This window comes from Macaca fascicularis, chromosome 4 (genome assembly GCF_037993035.2).
Source record: "Macaca fascicularis isolate 582-1 chromosome 4, T2T-MFA8v1.1".
Classification (NCBI taxonomy): domain Eukaryota; kingdom Metazoa; phylum Chordata; class Mammalia; order Primates; family Cercopithecidae; genus Macaca; species Macaca fascicularis.
In genome coordinates, this window is record NC_088378.1 from 41,699,126 (window position 1) to 41,723,204 (window position 24,079).

At 36.5% G+C, this 24,079-nt stretch overlaps 1 long non-coding RNA gene across 1 annotated transcript; it reads left to right on the forward strand.

Moving 5' to 3' along the window:
- Window positions 1-5,786: 5,786 nt before the first annotated feature.
- Window positions 5,787-15,001, forward strand: LOC135970402 (uncharacterized). Its single transcript, XR_010586079.1, has 4 exons — window positions 5,787-5,880; window positions 12,170-12,246; window positions 14,393-14,572; window positions 14,835-15,001. It is a non-coding gene; the product is annotated as an uncharacterized lncRNA (long non-coding RNA).
- The last annotated feature ends 9,078 nt before the right edge of the window (window positions 15,002-24,079 follow it).

Below are 24,079 nucleotides of genomic sequence, written 5' to 3' on the forward strand. Positions count from 1 at the left end.
ATTTACCACATTCACTAAGCTGTCAGGAGGCAGGCATTGGTAGTTTTTAAAGGCTTGTCAGGTGCCTTGCCACCTCCCAGCAATGTTCTGGTTCCTAACTCCACCTGATTTCCAGAACCCTAGTGATAACAATGCTGTATGATTAACCAGGGGGTTGTGGAAAACAATCCTCTATGCTCCATTCAGTGTACCTGGGAAAGACTTTAAACAGTTAAGGTAACCAAACCTAGAGATCCAGACAACAGTGTGTAACACAGAATCCTGGAATCCTTGGGAATTTTCTGTCTTTCGACTATTCCAATCTCTAACAGGGCAGATTGAATTATGTTAGAAAAAAAACTTTGTGGTAAAAGTCTTCAACATATCACAAAAGATTTTTGATCCTCAGTCAATTACCCATGTATTTGAAAACAGTCAATACAATTGAATTCCAGTGAAATAAAAGGAGTTGGATAGTCCCTTGGAGGTTGTGACAATAGAGGATTAAATTTTTACTCTGGAACTCAAAGTCCAGAATACCATCTGCTTAGTCCACCTCTTTCTGTTCCTATTTTTAATGCATTGTTCTTTCTGAGTATGAATAACATTTCTGTGCTAATAAGTCTGCATTGCTGTAGGTAAATGATTATTCATCAAAAGGGAGAAAAAGCACCTTGGCAAAGAAGAGAGTTTTATTTCATCCAGGTTATTCATTAGTGATCAGAAAACAAGAGATATCCCATTAATTCTGTGAAATTCCAACTGATCTCTTTGTTTCACCGCCAAAGACTGAGAGGGAGAAGGGCCTTTCCTTTTAACCCTTAATCTCAGTCTCAAGTCAATTTGTTTTTAAATTTTAGGAAAAGCCTTTTCAGTCATTAATTGATCTAGTGAATTGGTAGGGGGTGGGGTGGGGCTCTGTTTCCACTTCATTACTCAACATCTTTGTTTTTCTGTGTGTTTTCCTTCATTCAACGTAACTGTTAAAAGAATTGACTGGTTTTGACCAATGTGGTATGCTGTAAAGAATATTAAGATATACATACCTTCATTATTTGATTTAGGTTAGATCATTTTGAATCAAAATGGGTCCAGAGAAGAGTCCTTAGACCTATAACATTTTGGGTGTTTAACACATATTTGTTGGGTTAGTGAATAATTCCCATAACATTAAACACAATATAAAAAATTACTGGAGGTAGGGTCTCACTTTGTTGCCCAGGCTGGAGTGCACCAGTACGATCATAGCTCACTGAAGACTTGAACTCCTGGGTTCAAGTGATCCTCTCACTTCAGCCTCCCAAGTAGCTAGCACTACAGGCTCACACCACCACACCTGGCTAACTTTTATATACTTTTTTTGTGGAGATAGTGTCTTGATATGTTGCCCAAGCTGTTCTCAAACCCCTGGCCTCCCAAAGGACTGGACAAAAAAATTATTATTATTATTATTTTGAGACAGTATCTCGCTCTGTCTCCAGGCTGAAGTGCAGTGGCACGATCTTGGCTCACTGTAACCTCTGCCTCCCAGGTTCCAGCGATTCTCCTGCCTCAGCCTCCCCAGCAGCTGGGACTACAGGCCTGCACCACAACACCCAGCTAATTTTTGTGTTTTTAAAACAGACGGGGTTTCACCATTTTGACCAGGATGATCTCTATCTCTTGATCTTGTTATCAACCTGCCTTGGCCTCCCAAAGCGCTGGGATTACAGGCATGAGCCACTGTGTCTCGCCAAAAAATTATTTTTATTTATTTTTATATCCACGTTTGTCTATGTGATTCACTTTATCCAAGGTGAGTTCTACAATCTTGTGGTCTATGTTGCTAGTTGCCTTCCCTCGATCCCTCGTCTCATTTCTCAGGTGCTAACAACACCCCAATTTTTTTAGGGCAGGGATGTCCCCAGGAAAACATGCTAGCCACTAGGTGGAGCCAGGAGATACAGGTCTAGCCAATGAGAAGAAAGCTTAACCTGCTGGAAGCTTCAGAGAAAGCTTTCGGATTTCCTATTAAAGGGGAATTGATAAGGCGCCACCTGTCCAATTTTTCCTGTCTTGAACCTGCAACTCAAGCATTCATGTTGTGATGTTGGGGAAAGGGCAAGCAAACTGCAGAGACATTGGCCCTGCCGTGGAAGATCTGCTCTTTAGAAAAAAAAGTCACAACCCATGATACGTGCAGCAGATATGTAGTCTCTGGTAGGCTCAAGGTACTGTTTTGTCTAGAGGCAGGTAACCAAGAAGCTGATGCTTAAATTGTGTTTTCAGACAAATGAAAGAAGAATATCCTGAATTTATACAATGACTGGGAGAAGGCTTAATGTGTTCTTAGAATTGTAACTCCTATTTGGAGAGATTGCAGAAAGGAGCACCAGGGACAGAATCCATGGAAGGGCCACAGTAATAATGAAATGAAAACCGAATGCGTGCTTCCCTTCTATGCAGCTACTGACTCTCTGCCTACAAACGTTAGTTCAAACCTAAAAGAAGTGTGATTAAACTCGAGAAAAAGAAATAATAAAAATTAAACATTTTACTTCTTTATCCTTTTTTCAATTAATAATGTATGAAGTGGCCAACTGCAGTGGCTCACACCTGCAATCCCAGCACTTTGGAAGGCTAAGGTGACCTCAGATTACCTGAGGTCAGGAGCTCAAGACCAGCCTGGCCAACATGGTGAAACCCCATCTCTACTAAAAATACAAAAATTAGCAGGGCTTGGTGCTGTGCACCTGTAACCCCAGCTACTCGGGAGGCTGAGGCAGGAGAATTGCTTGAACCCAGGAGGCGGAGGTGGCAGTGAGCCAAGATCATACACCACTGCACTCCAACCTGGGTGACAAAGTGAGACTCCATCTCAAATACTACTACTACTACTACTAATGATAATAATAACGTACGAAGCAATATTTAACTGGCAGTAAAGATTGTAGCTGGGTTCTCCTTTGGTTGACCCAATGCTTCTTTTTCTCTTGATTTCCTTTTCTATAATATTTTAGTAGGGAGATGAAATAAGTTCTTTGTTGTTGATGATTCCTTTAAAGAATCACATTTAATTTCTCTAAAGCAGCAGTGAGCAAACTTTTTCTGCAAAGGATAAGTATTTTAGGCTTTGTGGGACACAAGCTCTCGTTGCAACTATTCCACAGTATTGTGGAACTGCAGCTTTCTCAGTACCAACGTACTGAGTACTGAGAAAGCAGCTCTAGACAATGTATAAATGACTAGGTGTGGTTGTTTTAATAAAATTTTATTTACCAAAACAGGCAAAAGACTAAATTTGACTCATGGGTCTAGTTTGTTAACCCCTACTCTAACATTAACATGAAGTTCCAACAACTGTGTTGGATTAAGCTGCTTAGTCCACACTTAAGACACGAGAATCAATAGTGACAGATTCTTAAAATTTTCAAGTTGGAGGGAAACTGACTCAGTAAGGATAAGAAACACACCCTCATCGACAGCAGAGCCAGGCATGGAATCTGGGGATTTGAGAATCCCAACTGAGTTGCCTCTTCACAGCCATCATTCATTCTACTATCAAAAAAAAAAAAAAAAAAAAAAAATTGTAATGTATAGAAAAATGAGCACATGATGCCTAATTTCAAAATTCTTTAGTGCTTTTTAAGGAAATATCTTTGTTATATTACATAGTAAATATTTATGCATGATATTAATGTTAGAAGTTTCTACTGTGATTTTTGTTTTTGTGTTCTTGGAGATATAGGTTAAACACACAACGCTGTTTAATTGATGCCATCTTTCATTAGGCAGAGCTTACTACCATTTGCAAATTTAATGCTTCTTTCAGGACTGAACTGAAGCCCAAAGTTGTAAATAGTGATGTGCTCTTCACACCCAGTGCAAGGGCCAGCACAGTTCCCATCCTGTCTCCCAGAGAACCTTACATGCATCCCAAAGCCCGGGAGAGAGCAGTCACATCAAGGGTTCATTGCTCATCAGAGTCCTGGGGCCTTCTGGGCAGCTGTTAACTTGGATCTCAAAGAGAAAACTCCTATTTCCAGCAGAAAAAGAAGGCAGTATAGGTGGGTGGCTAAGCTGATGAGTGAAAGGCAAGAAAAGAATGGTATTGAACCCCTGGGCACTGAACAAAACAATGCGCCTATTTGATTCTAGGCAAAAAGAAAAAGCCAAATGACATTTATGCTCATTTTCTGCTTCCAAACTTACCATGCCTATCCTCAGTTCTCACTCCTTCAGGGCCACATCCCTTCCAAACTAACAGTTTTACGACTGCCCTCTGTTGGATAGAAACTAAATTTCATCATGATATCTTCTTCATGCCAATTTACGTAAACCAGAAAGGTTGGAACTATGCTCTAGTCCCAGTGCGCTCCCAACCACCCGTTCAAAGCCAAAGTTCTTGAGAACAACATTTTTTCCCCACATGGGCAATTGGGAACATTGACAGTTATTGTGATTCTAAAATCAGTGTGTTCTGCTTATATAATAGATGATATAAAAGCAGAGCTACGTCAGTGATTTCCAAACTTTCTTTTTTGGTAGCGAATCATATTCAAACAAAATATTGAACACGCTGTTCAGTTTGAAGTCAGGACCCATTTCAGCCCCAGAGCAGTTCCTGCAGCCTCTCCACAGAAACAAAGCGCCAAACAAAGGCCAGTGTGGAAAAACGTACTCAACGGAATCTCTGTGTTTAGAGAAACCCTAGGGAGGATGCTTTGTGAATTTCTTTTTCTGTTTAAAAACTTTTTTTTAATAAATTGATCTCCAAATCATGAAACACTTTCTGCCTCCAAATTTTCGTGTCAATTTTATTATTTCCACAGACAAAATTTCTTCCAAATTTCTGCAGCTCAGTGAGCCATAATAGTATCAGTATGTAGTGTTATGGTCATCAAAGATGACAGAACATTCTGGAAGGTGTAGAAGTTAGAGGAATATATCCTTGCCCACACAAGGTGGTCTCTGGGGCTGTCTTCTAAAGCCCACCAAGTGCTCATTCATTACTTATTTAAAGATATAGTGCTTTGACACCTGATGGGCTAAAAATTAAATGATTTTCTTGTTTCCCAATAGTGGGTCTATCTCTTGGGGGCAGATCTACTATAAGCAAGAATCAACATTTTTTAAAATTTGAAGGAATTAACTTATAATGAGAAATATAATAACCACACAGAGCATTCTCTACTATGGTAGATCTACAAGATGTCCTAGCCCATCAGGCCCATCAGCCTAGAACCGAAAGGAACAGACCTGAAGTCTGAAAAATTAAGTTTATAGAACCACTTCCAAAGAAGGAAAAAGCTGAGTTATTATAGAATTTGAAGGAAGGGTGGAATTAAAGTGAACATTAAATGAAGCAGTGCTTTGATAGGCTCAAAACAAAACAAGACTGTGAGTAGAGGATCAATATCAAGTCTAGACCATCACATGGACTTCAGGCCCTGTTTCCTTAAAAACTACAAAGTCAAGATTGATGTTGAATATAGTGTCTAGACACCCCTTATCTGAAGCTCTACAACTGACTTGGAAATGGAGGCTGCTTCACTGGGTCAAGGTGACTGAGATCCTCCGGGCAAGAATGGAGTATTTCATCCCTACTAATACTATTTCAAACGTGACATTTTGATAGTCTATGATATTAGATAAACATGTTTCTTCATGAGTAAGAAGGCAGTAATCCTTCAAAGAAGAAGGAAGGTTGGGTGACACTTTATAGCTGTGGTCCTTGGGAGAAACATTGTTTCCCATAAATGTTGCTGGCTTTATCATGTCTGTTATTTTAAACTGATGGATGACTGGAGGAATGTTTACTTTCTCAGGGGATGGCGAATGGCTCTTGCAGTTAGCTGGCTGAGCGTGTGAGCAGTACGTGTGAGCAAGATCATTGGTGTCTCCAGCAGTTAAGAGCACCAGGTGAGGACAGCAGCCACACTCACCTCCCATTGACTTTGACCCTTCCCTCTCTTCTGTGCCTCCCTTATTCCTTACACCCTTTCGTATTTTCCCTGGTGAAGAGATGGGGGACGACGGAGGTGGCAAAAAACTTTCTTTTGATACATCCCTCCTTTACATGTGCTAATATTTTCAGTCAAACTTTTCATCTTTCTGTCTTGGTCCATTTTGAATTAACTTCATAGCTCAATTCTGAGAGGGTAATGGACATCACATCATATTTCTAAATTATTAGGGGACATATCTCATAATTTCCCTTAAAAATTATTTTAAAAAACTGTATATTAGTTCAATGCGAAGAAACATAGACCAAATTATCCTTACTAGAGAATTATAGTTTTGGTTGAAGTCATCATTTGGTTGAATTGCAATTTTAGAAAGCAGTAAGATCTTTTCGTCCAACACATTTGTTTTAGAAATGACATAACGGAAGCCCAGAGAAGCATAATAATGTGTCAAATTTTGAGGGGGCCACAGAGCCTGGCCAGATATAGAACAGATGTGTTGATTTCTTTATTGTTAGTTTGAAGGTAGCTAGCCAAATGTCTAGCTTCCCCTTCAGCTGAGCTCCAATAAAATACTGAAAACAACTTCTAAGTAAAATTGACTATCTTATGTTTACTTGGTTACATGGTAGTTTGTTTATTGGGGGTTAACTCTTTGCCCAACTAAATGAAAGTGAAAATGATATTTTCAGCCCTGCAGCACTTTTTTTAAAAAAGAAAATGCTTCTACGTACACACTTTCCTTTTTAAAAATGTATAGAAAAGTTAATAAATGAGTTCACTTTCAAATCAAAGGTTTCTTGATGTGATTTCTACATAATTTTCTGAATTTTCCAAATGAGGTAGATCTGAAATCCCCAGGGCAATTTCTGTTCATGGATAAGCCGGATAAGCCTGGACTTCCCAAGTGATGTCACAGTGAGACTTGAGCTTCAATAATCAAGAACTTCAAGACCAAACCAGCATTTCAAGAGATTATCAAGAAAATAAATGTGAGAAGAGCTTGGTGAGATGTTCAACTGAAATAATATAGTCCTGTTTTCCTTAAGTACTTATAATTACAAGTTGAAAATGAACTCTAAACATTTCTTGCTATCCAGTGTCTGAATAACCTGAAAAGAACATTGTAAAAACTGTCTAGCAAGATGTTTACAGCATAATATTTTTAAGTGATGAAAACAAGTTGCAAGACAATCTAGAGACTACAATTCAAGTTTGGGTTAAAAAAAGAAAGAAAGAAAAGGAAAGAATAGAAAAAAAAAATTACCTGTGGCTTTTGTGAGTGTGTGGAAAATAATATTTTCAAGGTATCAAAAATATCTGGATAGAAATCCACCGAACTGTTAGATGTAGTCGCTTCTTGGACTATATGATTGAGAGGGCAGGAGATTTTTATTTTTTACTTTATGATCTTTTGTGTTTATATTGGTTGTACTTAGCATTGACATATTTATAATTAAAAAATTCAATTAGGAAAATGTTATTCAAGTCTGAAACCATCATATCTCACTTGATTCATGACTTCTTTAGGTTTGAGTATCATTAACATTTAGCAAGAATGTGAATGTGAATTTCTTTTAATTTCAGTAACAATGGCTTAGTAAAGCTCTTTCTGATGCATTAAGATATAAAGAAATTATACTGAACTCTATAATATTATATAATATAGAATATTATATATGATAATGCTAATATGTGATATGAGTATTAGAAGCTCTGAATTTGTCAGAAATTTAATCTATTTGTGAATTCATTGATTCATTTAATAAATGTTTAAGTACTTTCTATGCAGAAGACTGTCTGAATTAGATATTAGAAACGAACATGAAAAGTTATAGTCCTTACCCCTAAAGAGCTTGTGCTCTGTTGGAATGGACCAGCACACAGAAAATAACTGATACACCATGAGAAGTAGTATAATAGATAAGTCTCAATGGCATGTGGGGATTCATAGCATTTTCTTTGGAAAATGCTCCCAGGCACACTGAGTTGATTCCCTGGTAACTGTGCTTATATTGGGTGACACTGTTCTTACTGGTCACATTAAATTAGAACAGGTATGTCCCTTTACAACAATATTTTAAATATATACGTGTATGAAGCTATAATTTTTATATAATTGAGTGTTGGCCAAATATGAAAGACAATAGAATTGAATTCTTTTTTTTTTTTTTTTTTTTTTTTGAGATGGGTCTTGCTATGTCACCCGGCTGGAGTGCAGTGATATGATCTCAGCTCTCTGCAACCTCTGCCTCCTGGGTTTGAGTGATTCTCTTGTCTCAGCCTCCTGAGTAACTGGGATTACAGGCACATGCCACCACACCCAGGTGATTTTTGTATTTTTAGTAGAGACAGGGTTTCACCATGTTGGCTAGGATGGTCTCTATCTCTTGACTTTGTGATCCACCTGCCTCAGCCTCCCGGGAATTGAATTCTTATTATGCATGTCAAAGTTTCCAGTTGATAGGCCAGCAATATTTGGATGAATAATAAAATAATGACATGTACATTTATAAACTATCATCTATTTGTTTAATGAAATATATTTTTATTTCTTTCTAATAATATTTTAGTTGAATTAATCATTATGTCATTATGATTCAGATTTTCACCAAATTTGTATTCTGTCAATAGTAAGGCCAATTAAGCCATGTTTTTTGAATCATTATACCTCTCAGTTCTTCTTCCTTTCAGTTTGGGTCAACTTTACTCTCCTGAGGCAGCAGTGGAAATTGTCAATAAAATTCTTAAAGCAATACTTAATATTCAGAATGAACAATGAAATTTACATGCAATGTTTAATCATTGTCATGGAGCTATCTATAATAAATTGCCATGATCATAGAATCTATTATAAGCTATTTTAATTGCATATGTCACTATTACTAAACTTTCATGGTCTCTTACAGCAATATCCATACAATACTTCTAAAGTTTTTCTTCTTTCAAAAATTCAGTGCTGTAATATTATAAAAATGAAAATAGCAATAAAATATTACTCAATGTATTGAAATTTCTCTTTATTTAAGACTATATCTGGACCTATAATATGTTCAGAAAATAAACTCTATAGAAATTCCCTTAGAGATTATGGATACATGAATCCTCTCCTTCACAGATATGCAGACATTCTTATTTCCCCTTTCTTTATTGGAATGCCTGTTTGTTATGTCACCTGCTGTTTCTTTCAATTTGGAAAAAAAAAAAAAGCTCATTTTTTCTAACATTTTATTAGACTTTCAATTTTTTAAAAGTTAACCAAAAGTAATTTGAGTTTGTTGTAAGCTTTTGCTAACATAACCAGTAACAGATATCAGTTTAAACGAAATAACCAAATTCAAGATTAATTCATTTTCTGTCAAATAATGAATTTTCTCTTAATTTGGGATTTTCTACTACTTTGCTTTCTTCTAGTATATTTCATATATTTTACTTAAATAAAATTTAATTGCTATAGCAGCATTTAGTTGCCATCCTCATTGTGTTTCTGAGTATAGTGATAAAGTTATATTTGATAAGCATATTCAGAAAACATCTAATATAATAATGAATTGCTCCACAAAATGTCATCACTGTTGAACTATTGACACAGTGGAGGGTTTGTCTCATGTGACAAATCCAAATCATGTACTATATGGTACAAAGAATGCTTTTTAAATTTTAGCCCAAATTCTGTCTTGTACATTCGTTTTTAGAGCAACTATGTTGATGCCATTATCATAGCTCCGCCTAGATAACCTTTCAGTTTAATGTCTACCACTGAAAATTGTGTTTTTAAATATCCTCATTTTAATCAAAACCTAAGCTTTTACCAACATATATAAAAGAAATTAAACACTCTTAAATTTTAATTTTTGGGGGTTGGTTCAAACATTTGAATAATAAAAGTTACTTTCCAATATGAATTTTGTTTCTGGTACAATACAGTTGAACTTAGCATTTTTAGATTTTTATTTTGTGGATGATTTATTTTCTCACTTTATTACACATAAAATTTTCAAATCTTATTTCGGGTTCTTTTTAGATAGTAATCATTGGTTTCTTTCTTTTTAAAATTAAGTCAAATTTAATTTTAAGTTCTGGGCTACATATGCAGGACGTTTGCTACATACGTTTGTGCAGGTTTGTTACATGGGTAAACATGTGCCATGGTGGTTTGCTGCACCTATCAACCCATCACCTTGGTGTTAAGCCCCACATGCATTAGCTGTTTATCCTGATGCTCTCCCTCCCACAGCTCCCCCGACAGACCCCAGTGTGTGTTGTTCCCCTCCCTGTGTCCATATGTTCTCATTGTTCAGCTCCCACTTATAAGTGAGAACATGCAGTGTTTGGTTTTCTGTTCCCTTATTAGTTTGCTGAGGATAATGGCTTCCAGCTCCATCCATATCCCTGCAAAGGACGTGATCTTGTTCCTTTTATGCCCGCATAGTATTCCATGGTGTATATGCACCACATTTTCTGTATCCAGTCTATCACTGATGGGCATTTGGGTTGATTCCGTGTCTTTGCTACTGTGAATAATGCTGCAATGAACATATGCATGCATGCATCTTTATAATAAAATGATTTATATTCCTTTGGGTATATACTCAGTAATGGGATTGCTGAGTCAAATGTAATTTATGGTTCTGTAGGTCTTTGAGGAATCACCACACTGTCTTCTACAATGGTTGAACTAATTTACATTCCCATCAACAGCACAAAAGCATTCCTATTTCTCCACAGCCTCAACAGCACCTGCTGTTCCTTGACTTTTTAATAATCACCATTCTGACTGGCTTGAGATGGTATCTCATTGTGGTGGTTTTGATTTGCATTCTCTAATGATTAGTGATGTTGAGCTGTTTGCATATGTTTGTTGACCACATAAATGTCTTCTTTTGAGCAGTGGCTGTTCATGTCTTTTGCTCAATTTTTAATGGGGCTGCTTGTTTTTTTCTTGTAAATTTGTTTAAGTTCCTTGTAGATTCTGGCTATTAGATTTTCGTCAGATGGACTGATTGCAAAAATTTTCTCCCATTCTGTAGGATGTCTGTTCACTCTGGTGATAGTTTCTGTTGCTGTGCAGAAGCTCCTTAGTTTAATTGGGTCCCATTTGTCAATTTTCACTTTTGTTGCAATTGCTTTTGGTGATTTTGTCATGAAATATTTGACTGTGCCTATGTGCTGAATGGTATTGCCTAGATTTTCTTTTAGGATTTTTATACTTTGAGATTTCACATTTAAGTCTTTAATTCATCTTGAGTTGAGTTTTGTATGAGGTGAAAGGAAGGGGTCCAGTTTCAATTTTCTGCATGTGGCTTGCCAGTTTTCCCAGCACCGTTTATTAAATAGGGAATCCTTTCAATGGAGTAGAATAGAGATCTTAGAAATAAGACCACACATCTACAACTTTCTGATCTTTGACATTTGTTTCTTTATTTTTATTGGGCTTACATGTTCAAACATTATAGTATAACATTTCTCAATAATTTCTATTTAAACTAAAAAATTCCTGTTGTTTTCTGAAAATGTTTGTTGTTTGTGCTATGAAAACTTTGGGATAAATATGAAATACATAACATTTAAAAAATATATCATGCTAATATCCTATGTCTTTCTTTACAGAATGCTATCAATTTTTGCTGTTTAAATTTTTAAAAAAATATTCTAGTAATCGTACATTTTGTTTTGTGTTTGTGTATACATGCACAACTGATATATCTGTGTTCTTTGATTGAGATCCTAAGTGTGGTTAGCAACAAATACCTTCATTTTGAAGATTAGTTGTGAAGCATTTGACAGTAGTAACATAGTATTTTGTTTTTGATGTGAAAACGTAAAAGTCAGTTTTAACACTTTTCTCTCCATTTGAGAGAATTTTGATATAAAATGGAGTATAACATTTTCTGCAATGTTCAGGCAATGAAAAATCAAAATCATTTACTTGCAGCAGAGTGTATTTTGCAAGAAACATTTTCACACTGTCAAAAAGTCCACATGGACTGTTTTCTAGAATCATCATCTAATAAAGAGTAAAGTTCCAGAGATTTTGTCTTTCTCATTCAACTTATAATGCATGAATGTCATTTTTTTTTTTTTTTGCATCTTTTAAAGGGAAATGCCGAGTTGCATTTGATGTTTTTGGGTTGTGATTTTGATATAAATATCGTTTCAAATCTTTTTTGTTTTGATAAGTAATTAAATTTTCAATTGATAAGAAATATTCATATTTTAAAATGTGAATTATTGAGTTTTCTTAGTTGCAGGAATTTCATCAGAGGCATACAAGTTGTGGATTTGATGGGACAATTTTTTGTACATTTCCATTTTTTGAACAGTCAGTAAAGCCTCAGTATATATAGAATTTGTAATATCTTATTCATAACTCTTATGTAGATTATGCTTAACATACATTTGTTCAATTTAATTGTGAGTTTAAAAAAATTAAGAAAACATCCTCTTTGAAGATTCTTTATTTCTTCTTTCTATTTTGGGGTTACTTTTACATTTTCTACTTCTTTTGTGATTTTGACTTGTAGTCATTCCTAAGGATCTAAAAGATTAAAAACTTAAATGTATTTTTACTACATTTTCATTCAAAATTACAACTTAGAATATATATACAATTTTAAAAATTAAATGTAGTTTTCCAAAAGAAGTGTTTTCTTCTAAAATATTTAAAATCATTTCTTTTTCTTTTTTTTTTTTTTTTCTGAGATGGAGTTTCACTCTCGTTACCCAGGCTGGAGTGCAGTGGCATGATCTCAGCTCACTGCAACCTCCACCTCCCAGGTTCAAGCGATTCTTCTGCCTCAGCCTCCCTAGTAGCTGGGATTACAGGCATGCGCCACCATGCTAATTTTGTATTTTTAGTAAATTTTGTAGTTTTAGTAAAGACAGGGTTTCTCCATGTTGGTTAAGCTGGTCTCAAGCTCCAGACCTCAGGTAATCCACCCACCTCGGCCTCCCAAAGTGCTGGGATTATAGGCGTGAGCCAACATGCCTGGCCCTAAAATCATTTCTTAAAATTAAGCAGTAAAACACAAATTGTAATTGGTGGGTTTCATAATTTTATTCAAAATTAGTCAAATCAAGCTGAATTTTAAAATTTTTACAATTTTAATAAAATTTTGTTGTTTCATAAAAACAATACTGTTTGTAATTTTACCATTTAATGTCCAACTAGTTGACAATTAAAAGAATCTATACTATGTTTAAGTGATATTATAGACCTATATATATACAAATTTCAAAGCAATCTGAATTGCTTAACATTCCAAAATGTTTCTCAGCTGCTACATGTTAACTATTATGAATGCCATCCTAAAATCATAAGTGCCTCTGGAGCTGCAAATGGTAATAAGAAGAGAAATAAAAGAATCAATGTTCAGCGCTATTGGGAAACAGACTTTCATTATAAGGGGATCTATTCTATTTATGGTATCTGATAACATGGATTTTACAAGTTAATTTATTTGCCTTTATTCTTCTCTATGTGCAAGAGCTACACAAATCTCCCCTGCACTCTAAAGCACTGTTTGCTTCAAACATCCACAGCAGCACAATCCAGAAAGTCTCATGTAATCCAAATGTGGTTGCCTTGTCTTGTACTCAAGATCCTAAGACAAGATACATAGAGAAATGTTTCCCTGAGGATTTAGAATTACCACTTGTGTTGCACCAAGAACTACATGTAGAATCCCAGTGATAAAGAGACCCATCTGTTTTTTAATACATTTTTTTTTTTTTCATGGTTTTGTCATATCCAGGGCCCTCTGAAGTGTGGAGCCCAGGGCAGGGACCAGCCTTGCCTGAGTCTGAAAGAAAATATTGACTGGGTCATTTGGATTTTTCTTCTTACGATTTTGGAATTTAGAACTAAGGTTGTTGGGAGCTGAGCCATGTTCATAGCAGAGGAATGGAACTTCCCTTTGTGGAAGTTCCTGGATCTTCCAGAGCCTGGGGAGTTTTCCTCTTCCTTGGATTCCAGGAGATATGGTAATATTCTTTTAATAAATGCCCCTTCTGTGTAGAAATGCTTGTTTGGTTTCTGGTAGTTGTAACCTAAAGAATCTTTAGTAAGCCATTGGTCTGCTGTGGGGAGGGACAAGATGAAACTGGAGCCTTGGTTGAACCCAGATCATAAAGTCACTCCAACATCTTCATATCAGGGGTAGGAAACACAGCTTGGGAAACATACTGTCTCTTTAGCCTGTCAAATTACATTGGAATAATTGTATAAAGGTCTCTATTCAGCACTTCCCATTGTTTCACATATGATTATATGATGTCATTGGATGAGAAGGATTTTCCTTTCAATAGGCAGCTTTGGGTGTGGGCTGAGTGTCAGGGAAATAGGAGCTGTAATTGTCTCCTCTTATTGTCCTATCAGGCTCTCTCAGCTTCTAGCAGGTGAGGAAGGACTGGGATTTTAGATACTCATTTATCTCAATCTTGTTCAAATCAAGTCTTTCTTGTTTCAGAGAGGAGGAAGCTGTGCTGTGAAGGATCCTTTTTCATCATGATTATTGCATCTACAGGAGCAGTGATAAATTCTAATAGATAATGCAACTCAGTCTACTTGGATGTTCACCCCTGAGACTGGAGAAGACCTGCTGCCTTCTGCAGAGCCAAACATTCCTCACATGCTCCTTCACAATGCTGCAAGCCATATTTATTCATTTAAAAGCTAGTTCCTCGCTGTTTCTTGTACATTAATTCTTTTAAAACTTTTACAAAACAAACTAAATTTAAAGAGGAAATTATTTACTGTAGAACTAATGGCCTGAAAATAGTTGTCCAACATAGCATTGCACATAGCAACAGGAAGTAGTTTATGTACGAGGAAGTCTCTTTCAAACGTGCTTGGATATTGACAAAATTCTCTGCCTTATAAAGGAAGGAGTTCTTTTTTATATATTTTAGAGCCAATGCAGCAAGAATAGTCTTATATAGACTATAAGCTCCTGGAACACTGTGTCTACATTGCTCACTGCAGTGTCCCAACATCTAAGACCATGGTCTTAGATGTCTGGTATAGGACTGGTGCTCAGTATGCACTGAATGAATAAATGAATGAATATAGCAAAGCATTCCATGATGTTCTCATGAATTCATTTATTCTTTGAAATTTGTTTCTTTGTTTGTTTGTTTTGGTGCAGTGGTTATGTACTACTAGGAGTATGATATGTGTTCTTCAATAAATCTCTTCAAATTATAATAAAGATTTAGTGCTAACCTTCTGCTCACTATCTCCCTCTAAGTACTACAGATGGATATGATTAGCATGCAATTTATCATCTTGATGGAATTCATGTCTTACAGGCATATGGGTTTCAAATTTGAAGTATCTAGATTTATTTTATTTTGTCAACTAGAAAATGGTTTTACTCTGTTGAGATTCCTATACTTAAAAATTTATATAGACCTTAAAAAAATCCTAAAGAAGAGTTTGAAAAGTATGCTTAGGCGTTCTTCTGGCCACATAGACTACAGAGGAGAATAAGCTTAAGGAAATCATCAAGTAAAGTAAAAAACATAGTAAAACTGGTAACGCACCACCTTTCATGTAAGATAAAATCAGATGAGATTTTAAAAAGAAGCGTTTATGCTATGCTTAGGAAGCCAATCGTGTTGAAAAATGTGATATTGCAGCCATATGTGTCTGTGAATAGTTGTAACAAGTTGTAGGTAACATTTCTGAGAGCATGATACAGTGTAGGGGGACTCGATCTGTGGTCTTGGGGTCCTTGGGGAAAGGGGTATGTGAGGAGTTCTTCCAAAGTGGCCACTAAATCCACCTGTAGAGTAAACGGTGTCTGACAACTAAATAAATAACTTCCATGTGTACTTACTGCTGTGTTTTAAATGGATGCAAGGGCTGGAGCGATATCTACCATTTAATTTGTGAAAAGATTTCTAGGTTTTGTAGCATTTGCAGATTTTATGGACTTTCTCTGCAAATAAATATTGATAGTTCAGTGCTATGGTTTGAGTGTGTTTTCCAAAAGTTCATGTGTGAGAACCATGGTTCCTCAGTATAGCAGTGTTGGGAGGTGGGACCTTGTTGACGGTGTTTGGTCATGGGGGCTTTGCCCTCATGAAGAGATTAAAGCAGTTCTCATGGAACTTGGTTCGTTCTCAAAAAGCAGGTTGTAAAACAGGTTGGCACACTTTGTCTCCCCTTCCTGCTTCTCCACAATGCTATGAAGCAGCACAAGGCCCTCACCAGATATAGACCCACAATCTTGGACTTTCCAGACTCCAGAATCATGAGCTAAATCAACTACTTTCCTTTCAAGTTATCCAGTTTCAGGTCTTCTATTACAGCAATAAAATCAAAGACATTCAGCTAGCACAGAAGGGTCAGCCTGCTGAAAGGCATTGGGAGCAAATGCAATGAAACTGAAAGATGGGCAGGGAAGTCCACCTCCCTCTGGCTCCATCAGCCCACAGAATAAGCAAGAATGTTTGATACCACTAGGATAATATTTATTGGGCATGTGTAGCACATACTATTAAAAGGCTCATAATTTTGAACCTTTGAGAAAATTTGGGCAAGATCTGGGCTGAAGCTTATCTTTGCCCTCTTTATTATGTTTTGAAAATTAAACATTTGTTACCATTGAAGTAGATAATTTTGAAGTATTTAAGAAAAATAATGACTACATTACAGCATACAATTAATAACTAATTATAGGTCATTTTATTGAAGCAATATATTCTATTAGGAGGCATTTTGTTTTACTAGATCAAGTTATCATATGCACTAACTAAAAGATATATTGCAAAAATACTTTGTAAACTCTGAAGCACTAAAAATGCTGAGGTTATATACTTACAAGCAATAAAATTAGTTATATTTTAAAATACTTTAATAATTGCAAAAATAAAAAATCAATAACTTTCATATACATGAAAATAACCAGTTAGAAAATATAAAGCAAAAAACCCCATTTATAATAGCAATAAGAAAAATAAAATATTTAGGAATAAGCTTAAAAAGTGTTCAAAACCTAAATGAAGAAAATTGTAAATATTCCTGAAAGACACAAAGGTAGAGGTGACCTAATAGAAAGACTTCTTGAGGTCTTGGTTAGGATGTCTCAATGGTATTTGGATGTCAGTTTTCTCAAAGATAATTTATAAATTTGATAAAATTCCAATGAAACAGCAATCCCTTTTCTTTCTGTAGCTAGCTGAATTACTACCAAAGTTTATATGGAGAAATAAACATGGTAGGGAAATACTGAAAAGGAATAAATATAGTGTGTGGATGGGGGGAGTGAGGTGAAGTAACAGAGACCAGCCATACTCACATTAAAACATACTATAAAGTCTCTGCTTTAAAAACAGTGTGGTACTGGCACATGAACAGATAAAACAGAATAGAAAGTCCAGAAACAGACCCAACAACATATGGAAATCTACACTAGGACAGAGATGGTATTATCTCAAATCTTAGGGAACAAATGGGCTTTTAAATAAAGGTGGTGGGGCAACTGGATAGACAGTTGGGGAAAAGATAAAATTATGTTCACTTCTCACACATATAAGAGTAAATGCCAAATGGATTCAAGGTCTAAATGTAACTATGCAAGTGCCAGAATAAAACAGAAATGAATCTCTCTAAAATTTGATTGTAGGTACATTTCTAACTATACCTCAACAGGCACATGAAAGAGAAGAAATGCTTAATAGATCTGACTACAAAAAAAGCAAGTGGCAAAAACCATAAGCAAAGTTAAAAGATAAATAACAAACTGGAAGAAAATATTTGAAGTATTTATCACAGATACAGAGTTAATATCCCTATTACATAAGAATATGTAAAATTGAGGACACACTGACACTATTATCTTCAAGTGGGCCAAAAACAGGAAAAATTCCCCAAAAGAGACATAAACATGGCCCTTAAACATAGAAAAAGATGTACAATTTCACTCGTGAAATTAAAACTGAAACTACACAGAGAGTCTTCTCCCTCTCCAGATTAGCACCTATTCAAAAGCTTGATAATATATTCCACTGAAGAGATTCTAGGGAAATGTGCACTCTCATACACTGACCATGGAAATGCAAAATGGTATAGCCCCATGAAGGGGGATTTGTCAATATCTAACAAAACCACACAGACATTTACTCTTCAGTTAAGCAATCCTAATTCCAGGAATATATCATGAAGATATATTTTCAAAATACCAAAATACAGGTCAGATGTAGTGGCTCACGCCTGTAACACCAGCAATTTTGTAGATTGAGGCAGGCAGATCACTTGAGGCCATGGGTTACTTACCAGCCTGGCCAACATGGCAAAACCCCATCTCTACCAAAAATACAAAAACTAGCCAGGTGTGCTGGCACTCCCAGCTACTCAGGAGGCTGAGGCACAAGAATTGTTTGAACCTGGGAGGTGGAAGTTACAGTGAGCCAAGATTGCACCACTGCATTCCAGCCTGGAAGACAGAGACAGACTCTGTCAAAATAATAATAATAATAATAATAATAAAGGAAGTACATACATATAAGTTTCTTAACTGCAGCATTATTTGTAATAGCAAAATATTGGGAACTATCTGAATACCTTAGAGTACTTCACACAACAGAGTACTAATCAATTTCACTAAAAGGTATTTATATGAACTTCAGGAGGTAAGTTTTTTTAAAAAGCCAATTGTAGAAGAGTATCTACAATATGCTACCTTTTGTGTAAGCAAGGAGAAATAAGAAAATACACAAGTCTGCTCTTTTTTTGGAAAAAGAAACACAGGAAAAATAAACCAGAAGACAATGAAATGACTTACCTACAAAAGGTGAGGGAAAACCAGACAGAAGTGATAGAGAAGGCAGTGATACTTCTCTGCATAAATCTCTACAAAATGGATAACATTACGCAGGAGTTGCGGGGGCAAAGAACTAATTCAAGTAACTTTAAAGACAACACTTTGATAATATACTTTTACTCTAGGGAAAAAAATAAAGAACTTCAAATGTATCTTAATTTCTTTTTACTTGATTTGATTTGATATGTATGGTGATTAGTGTGTAGCAATTCTGAAATGATTTTATGTGTGTTTTAGGACTGGGAATATGAGTCAGTGTTCTGATGCTGTTGAAAGGCAGAATTCTCATTGTGGAAGAAGCGAGATTCAAAGATGGAGTGGGTGGGGGGAAGGCAACAAAGAACCTCGTGGAGTGGGATTGATATTGAAAGTATCAGTATAACTGCAGAATTTCTATGACATGTATAGACAAGCCTCTGTGTGTGTGTGTGTGTGTGTGTGTGTGTGTGTGTGTGTGTATGCATCTCTGTGTGTGTAACTTTCCTAGCTCTTTCCTCAAAAAGGGCCTGGAAGCAGACACCTCAGTAACAATTAAAACACCTAGTGCTAAGATTTTGGTTTCTAAATACCATTCCCCATGATAAGGAAAGAAGGATCCTTGGAGAAATGGCTGATTCCTGTGCTGGAGCAGGGATGCTACTTGATGGGTCTGAAATATCTTGAACCAGAAAGCAAGAAAGTGTTGGTTTAAAAAAAAATTATGGGAGCATATCCGAAGGGAGCCAGCCTAAAGGGGATCCAACTTGCTAAGCGTTTGACAGTTTGAGCATTAAAAGTATTAATAACAAAGGCCGAGTGTGGCGGCTCATGCCTGTAATCCCAGCACTTTGGGAGGCCGAGGCAGGCAGATCACAAGGTCAGGAGTTCGAGACCAGCCTGACCAATGTGGTGAAAACCTGTCTCTACTGAAAAATACAAAAATTAGCTGGGTATGGTGGAGAATGCCTGTAATCCCAGCTACTCAGGAGGCTGAGGCAGGAGAAATCACTTGAAACCAGAAGGTGGAGGTTGCAGTGAGCTGAGATAGCACCACTGCACTGCAGCCTGGGCGAAAAAGTGAAACTCGGTCTCAAAAAAAAAAGTATTAATAAGAAAAATGAATTATAACCCATGGATAAAATTGGAATCTATATATTCATACTAATAATAGAGGAGAAGGGAGAGAGGAAGAGAGGCAAAGAGGAGAGAAGAGAGAGAAGGGAAAGAAGAAAGAGGAAAGGGAGAGAGAGAGAGGAAGCGAGAGGGAGAGACATTTCTTATAGAACAAAAGAACACCTACCAATAAATGTGGAGAGAGTGGGTAACCATGTAAAATCAACAGTTTACAGCCATTATAGCAAACTCTAATTAGAGCAAGAATCAAGTTTAGGAAGAAACGTGTGATGAGCAGTAAGATATATGCATGGGCTTAAAGTGTCTTTCCACATATTGCTTACTAGTTGCAAGGGAAAAAATAGAAACTCTATAGTGAAGAAAATGAACAACAGTTTGATCAGTACATAGTGAATGAGGAACAGATGGATATTTTATGCCTGGGATACCTGAGGAGGACACAGAATCATTTATGCAGTTCTGTGGCCAGAGAGGAAGCATCAGCAAACCCAAATGGAGAAATGTTCCATAAAACTACTGGCCTTTGCCATAAAACGCAAAGGAAAAGACTAAGGAACTGTTCCAGATTAAAAGAGACTAAAGAAACAGACAACTAAATGTAATCCATGGTCCTGTACTGGCTTCTGGACTGGAAAGGGCAAAAAAGTTATAGAGGACATACTGAGATAATCGGAAAAAATACAAATAAAACTATTGCATCAAAGTGTCCTGAATTTGATAACTGTACTATGATTATGTAAGAGAATGCCCAGCTGGGCGCAGTGGCTCATGCCTGTAATCCCAGCACTTTGGGTGGCCAAAGTGGGTGGATCGTGAGGTCAGGAGTTCGAGACCAGACTGACCAACATGGTGAAACCCCATCTCTACTAAAAGTACAAAAATTAGCTGGGCGTGGTGGCACACACCTGTAATCCCAGCTACTCAGGAGGCTGAGGCAGGAGAATCACTTGAACCTGGGAGGCTGAGGTAGCAGTGAGCCAAGATCATGCCACTGTACACCAGCCTGGGTGACAGAGTGAGATTCTGTCTAAAAAGTAAAGAAATAAATAAAATAAAGAATGCCCTTAGTCTTAGGTAATAACTAGAAAATATTAAGAGGTAAAAGAAAGTGTAAAAGACTAACCCCTCAAATGATTCAAAAAATGTAAACAGTACAGACATGGGCAAACAGAGAAAAACAGTGATTTTTAAATTGTGGTTACAATGTTAAAAATTTTAGAAATCTGGGTAAAGGATATATGAACATTTTATGTATTGTTTAAAAAGATTTTGTAAGTTTGAAATCATTGTAAGAAGAAGTTTTTCTAAGCATATGATTAAAAAATTTTAAAAATTAAGCTGTTCTTCACTCAATTATATTGAATTAGTAAGAAATGACTCTAATTTGTAATACCCTGGGAGCCTGTGAAAATTTCTATAATGATACCCAGCTAGTCTCTAAGTGTAAATCACATGCCAGAAACATCTGCCCTGTGATTCTATGGAGATTTCTGACTTCTATAAATTTGAGGGAGTATATTTAAGAAGAAAAGCAGAAGTTTCCTGCTACTTAAGTCTAGAATGAAACAGATTCACAGTCTTTATATTTCAGAGCTAATCAAGTGGCAATGTCAATGGGGGAAATCCAGGTCAACTTTAATTCCCATCATGACTAAGTGGCAGAAAGACTCAGAATACAATGACCTAGAAATGACCTCAGGGAGAAATCACAGTCAAATCAGGATGGCTAATTTCCAGGATTCTTGGTAAGGTTGACTCAGCAATTCATAAATCTCAACATTTACAATAAACATAAACCTATGTCACATGTCTTTTACACTCAAATAGGTAGTACAGTACCAAGCTGTTCCTCAGGACTACACACAGCGTTTATATATTCTTTAAAAGGATAAGTTGAGATACAGAAATAGTCTACCAACTATAAAGGAAATTTATACAACCATCTTAAATGTATCAGACATTAAAAATCTAGTATGCTCATTACACACCTTGAATTTCTTAGCTCTGGAAGACAGCATATTCTTCAAAAGCTATCAGTTTCATTACCTAAGAAATAGAGACAATACTGATTTTCTTCAAATTTGTTCAATCCTTTTGTTCAAAAAGTAGTCATGTTTTCATTTGAAAGATAGAGAAATCCTAAAAATTGTGTGGTCTGATTGCTTATCCGTTGGTGTATTCTCATAGCATCTCTGGCTTCCCTGTTGATTTATAATACAGCATCATTCAAGGTAAAAAATAAATTGCTACTTTGTGAGTCAATTCATTGCAAATAACGAATACAAGTTTCAGCTCTGATGTTGATTGTATGATTTTGAGGAAATAATTTATCTCTTTTGGCCTCAGGTTTGTTTGGTTGGCTGGTTGCTTTTGTTTGTTAGTTCTTTGAGACAGGGTCTCACCCTGTCACCCAGTTTGGAGTGCAGTGGCACAATCATGGCTCACTGCAGCCTTGACCTCCTGGCCCAAGTGATTCTGCCACCTAAGCCTTCCAAGTAGCTGGGACTACAGATGCATGCCAAAATGCTTGGCTAATTTTTTTTTTTATAGAGACAGTGTTTTGCCATGTTGCCCAGGCTGATCTCAAACTGCTGGGGTCAAGTGATCCACTCACCTTGGACTCCCAAAGTCCTAGGATTACAGGTGTGAGCCATAATGCTCAGCCCAGGCCTCAGTTTTTTTAATAAAGTAAAGCTTCACAAGAAGGGCAAGCAAAACAGTGAGGGATCTAGAAACTATATGACTTAGAGGATGGTTACCAGAACTGGAGAGATGTCAAGTCTAGACTTGAGGGTTGGATTTGGCTTATGACAGCTGCCTTTCCATGGTGATGAAGGAGAAGAGACTTGGTATATGGCTCAATGGGAAGGATGAAGCTATGAGGTAGAAGTGCCAGCGAAGTGGATGGTAGAGAAAAGTTTAAAATGCTAGAGAATTTCCTAACAATTGAGCTGTGCTATACAGAGGGAACTGTTTCAGGGGTCACTAGTGGAGCCAAAGGAGACCTTAGATAATCTGGAATAGCAAAAGTTCAGCATCATGCAAGATATGGAGCTTCTAGATAACCAAAACACCCAATTCTTTATTTTTATTTATTTATTTATTTATTTATTTATTTATTTATTTATTTTACTTTAAGTTCTAGGGTACATGTGCACAATGTGCAGGTTTTTTACATATATATACATGTGCCATGTTGATTTGCTACACCCATTAACTTGTCATTTACATTACGTATTTCTCCTAAAGCTATCCCTCCCCCCTTCCCCCACCCCACACAAGCCCTGGTGTGTGATGTTCTCCGCCCTGTGTCCAAGTGTTCTCATTGTTCAATTCCCACCTATGAATGAGAACATGTGGTGTTTAGTTTACTGTCCTTGCTCTAGTTTGCTCAGAATGATGGTTTCCAGCTTCATCCATGTCCCTTCAAAGGACATGAATTCATCCTTTTTTATGGCTGCATAGTATTCCATGATGTATATGTGCCACATTTTCTTAATCCAGTCTATCATTGATGAACATTTGGGTTGGTTCCAAATTTTTGCTATTGTGAATAGTGCCACAATAAACATATGTGTGCATGTGTCTATATAGTAGCATGATTTATAATATAATCCTTTGGGTATATACCCAGTAATGGGATGGCTGGGTCAAATGGTATTTCTAGTTCTAGATCCTTGAGAAATTGCCACACTGTCTTCCACGATGGTTGAACTTGTTTACAGTCCCACCAACAGTATAAAAGTGTTCCTATTTCTCCACATCCTCTCCAGCACCTGTTGTTTCCTGACTTTTTAATGATCACCATTCTAACTGGTGTGAGACTGTATCTCATTGTGGTTTTGATTTGCATTTCTCTGATGAGCAGTGATGATGAGCATTTTTTCATGTGTCTGTTGGTTGCATAAATGTCTTCTTTTGAAAAGTGTCTGTTCATATCCTTTGCCCACTTTTTCATGAGGTTGTTAGTTTTTTTCTTGTAAATTTGTATGAGTTCTTTGTAGGTTCTGGATATTAGCCCTTTGTTAGATGCATAGATTGCAAAAATTTTCTCCCATTCTGTAGGTTGCCGGTTCACTCTGATGGTAGTTTCTTTTGCTGTGCAGAAGCTCTTTAGTTTCATTAGATCCCCTTTGTCAATTTTGACTTTTGTTGCCATTGCTTTTGGTGTTTTAGACATGAAGTCCTTACCCGTGCCTATGTCCTGAATGGTAT